The sequence below is a fragment of the Myotis myotis genome, unplaced genomic scaffold (assembly GCF_014108235.1).
Source record: "Myotis myotis isolate mMyoMyo1 unplaced genomic scaffold, mMyoMyo1.p scaffold_m19_p_1, whole genome shotgun sequence".
Classification (NCBI taxonomy): Eukaryota; Metazoa; Chordata; class Mammalia; order Chiroptera; family Vespertilionidae; genus Myotis; species Myotis myotis.
The window spans coordinates 59,656,855-59,661,009 of NW_023416313.1; the positions used below are offsets into that span (position 1 = coordinate 59,656,855).

The 4,155-nt window shown below is 40.6% G+C and overlaps 1 pseudogene; it reads left to right on the forward strand.

Annotated features, from left to right (window-relative positions):
- Positions 1-1,752, forward strand: LOC118651787 (annotated as a pseudogene).
- The last annotated feature ends 2,403 nt before the right edge of the window (positions 1,753-4,155 follow it).

Genomic DNA, 4,155 nt, shown 5'->3' on the forward strand with positions numbered 1-4,155 from the left:
TCGGCAGCGCTGTTGGCGGCTGCCGGTGGGAAATGGCGGAGTATTTGGCTTCCATCTTTGGCACCGAGAAGGACAAAGTCAACTGTTCATTTTATTTCAAAATTGGAGCATGTCGTCATGGAGACAGATGCTCTCGGTTGCACAATAAACCAACCTTTAGCCAGACCATTGCCCTCTTGAACATTTAACGTAACCCTCAAAACTCTTCCCAGTCTGCTGACGGTTTGCACTGTGCTGTGAGCGATGTCGAGATGCAGGAACACTATGATGCATTTTTTGAGGAGGTTTTCACAGAAATGGAGGAGAAGTACAGCGAGGTGGAGGAGATGAATGTCTGTGATAACCTTGGAGATCACCTCGTTGGAAACGTGTATATGAAGTTTCGCCGTGAAGAAGATGCGGAGAAAGCTGTGATTGATTTGAACAACCGCTGGTTCAACGGGCAGCCCATCCATGCTGAGCTTTCCCCCGTGACCGACTTCCGGGAAGCCTGTTGCTGCCAGTATGAAATGGGAGAGTGTACACGAGGCGGCTTCTGCAACTTCATGCATCTGAAGCCCATTTCCAGAGAGCTGCGGCGGGAGCTGTATGGGCGCTGGCGCAAGAAGCACCAATCGAGGTCCCGGTCCCCGGAGCGTTGCTCTCGGGCAAACTTTTTGACTGGAGGGCCACAATGGGTTCTTAAACTGGACCGGAGGGCCGGAACAAAAGCATGGATGGAGTGTTTGTGTGAACCAATATAAATTCAAAGTAAACATCATTACATAAAAGGGTACGGTCTTTTTTTTTTTTTTTAGTTTTATTCATTTCAAATGGGCCGGATCTGGCCTGCGGGCCGTAGTTTGCCCACGGCTGGCTAGAAACTCTAGAGACCGTGGTTGTAGAGGTGGCGGAGGTGGTGGTAGAGGCAGTGGGGGACGGGAGCGTGATAGGAGGCGGTCAAGAGATCCTGAGAGATCTGGGTGATTCTGAGCCAGGCCATTTTTACCGCATGTCTGCTAGCAAGTGTTGTAGTTGATTGACCAAACCAGTTCATAATGGGAATTAAAAAAAGAAAAAAAAAGAAAAACCTGTCTCTGTGTCATTCCTTCTTCGCCGACTCCGTCCACACCTTTGGAAACCCCTGGACCTGCTGGGGATGGACCCCAACAGACAGTCAATTGATTGTAAATGTGAGGGTTTTTTCTGGACTCTCAATTCTACTTCATTGATCTACATGTATATACATATGCCAGTACCACACTTGCCTTCGGGGATTGGACAGCTCCTGTTCAAGCAGTACTGCGCATGAGTCCAGGACTGCAAGAGAAGGTGAATGGAAAGGTAGGGAGGAATGGTACTTGTGCTTTTCTTTGGTTCCTCTGTAGGTATTCTTGCTGCATCCCCAATTTTATTCTGAGTAGATGGGAACATGTCTGTGTCCAGTACAGTGCCCACTTCTTATTTTGTAGTTGTTGTTTTTAACATTTCTATCTCCACAACCATACCTTCCTAGAGCAGCTGGTAGGCAGGGGAAAGGAAGCAAAACCAAAGCCTGAGCAGGTGGTTGAGAACCATTATGGCTTCTTTTTTCTTCCAGCCACTTTATTCCTAAAGTGTTTCACTGGCATGCATAGTGTGGGGAGTGGATAAAGAAATAATCAGTTTCAAGTTTCATATATTTACAGTGGAATAGTATGCAGAGTTATTTTTGTTTTTCTCCAGACAGAAAGCAACTCTGAGAAACAGCCTGACAAATGTGGATTTGAGTGAAATGTTTCATGACCTTGTAGAAGAAAAACTAATTTTCTTAGTAATGAAACAATCTCTTAGAGTCATAGGACTATTGTCTTATAAAATGTTTTAAAATGCACTGATCTGATGATATGTATATATATATATGTATATGTGTACATATACATATATATATATAAAATTTATTTCAGAGTGGAAGGGAGAGGAAGAGAGAAACAGAAACATCAGTGGTGAGAGAGAATCATCGATTGGCTGCCTCCTGCATGCCCCACACTGGGGATAGAGCCTGAAACCCAGGCATGGGCCCTGACTGGGAATTGAACCATGACCTCCTGGTTCTTAGGTTGATGCTCAATCACTGATCCACACTGGCTGGGATGATGGTTTTGATTTTACTATATCTGGATTTCTGACAGTGTTATGGTTTGAATTGTGTCCCTCCAAAATTCATATGTTGAAGTCTTAACCCATAATACCTCCGGGTGTGACTATATTTGCAAGTAGGATTAAAGAGACAATTAAGTTAAAATTAGGTCAATAGAACGGGCACTAATCCAATGTAAATGGTATTTTTATAAGAAGAAATTAGGTCAGAAACACATATAGAGTGAGGACCACGTGAAGAAACAGGAAGAAGACAGCCATCTATAGCCTCAGAAGAAACAATCTTCCCAACTCCTTGATCTCAGACTTCTAACCTCCAGAATTGTAAGAAAATAAGTATTTGTTATTTAGGCCACTTGATTTGCAGTACATTGTTATGGCAACCCTAATACAATTGGCTTCAAAATATGTGCTAAAGGGGTTGTGGATTTCCAATTAGATATACTTGATTTAGATAATATCATACAGCACCAAAGAAGAAATCCTCCAAAATAATCAATTTTGACAATGTAGCTTTCCTGATAATATTAATTATATTCTACTAAGGAATAAGAACTCAGAAATTCAGGGTTATAGCCCTGTTCAGTTGGTGGCAGTTAGTGAAGTGTATGTGGCCTTAAGCCATTGTCTAACCAAAAACTGGTTTATCAGTATGTAAAATTGATATATAATTATATTCTTTTCCTTCATGAAGCCTATAACTAAATTACATAAATGGGGAAATTTTAATCATAAACCCTTTATTCAAAATAAAGTTGGTAATTTGATTCTGTTATCTGAAAAATTATATTTTGATGATACTTCTTGGGTATCAGATGCAAAAAGTATGGGAAAAGATTATAAAGAGAGAAAAAGAACAGGAAGAGTATTCACTGGATTTTAATTAAAATGTTATTTGTTGAGTGTTGCACTCTACTAGAGTGAAAGAGATGTGTGTGTTATAAAAACTAATTAAGACTGCCTTTTGCTCGCATAGAGAAACAGCTGGGTTTTAGCATTTGCATGTATTCAAGATCAGTATTCACAGAGAAAAAGAAAATGCATAGCCAGTTCGAGAAGAAAATGAAAATTTAGCTTACTCACCAGTCATTAAAAACATTCTTTATGTGCACATGGAAAATAAAGCTCATCAGGTTTATAATCCAGCCACTTCCAGTTCTTATAAAGCTTAATGTCTTGATTAGATAACATTTTTAGTTGGATATTTTAAACCTAAAATTAGAAAGTTGTGCAATGTAACCATTTATTCACACTGCTACCATACAGTGTCTCTGGGAATCCATAAACCATGGAGATGTGCCTACTCTGACTTCTGAAAATCTGGAATTCTGGGATAAGATGATAGGATGGTGACCCAAAGAAATCAGAGCTTCCTTTCACCCCCATATCTTTGCATCGATTTGAAATTTAGCAAGTCTGAGAATCTGAGAAAAGGAAAATCCTTATAAAAGATTCATTGATAACCGCAAAGGAAGTTGTCATGCCTTCACGTGCCCTTTCCAAAACAAGTCAGCAGGAATAAAGAGAAAGTAATGATTTTAAAGGACACCTGACTTGCAGCCCTAACAGCCTTTCCTAGCTGTCAGTGAAAAGACCTGTGATGTTCTAGAAAAGATGAAAACCTCAAACTCCCCCTCCAAAAACAGTAGGATTTCTGAGTCTACTGCCAGGATCTAAAATGAAATTTCCACCATCTATGAAGCAAGAAAACACAATTAGAAAATGAAAATAGCCCTAGCCGATTTGGCTCAGTGGATAGAGCCTGTGGACTTAAGGGTCCCGGGTTCAATTCCAGTTAAGGGCACATGCCTGCGTTGCAGGCTCAGTCCCAGTGGGGGTCATGCAGGAGGCAACCGATCAATAATTCTCATCATTTATGTTTCTATCTCTCTCTCCCTCTTCATTCCTCTCCCTGAAATCAATAAAAGTATATTTAAAAAAAGAAATGAAAATAGTTGCTAGACCACCTTCCAGAAACAGGATGATACTTCCTAACTGAAAGTAGGTATAAAGATCTTTCATCTTCCCTCTCTACCA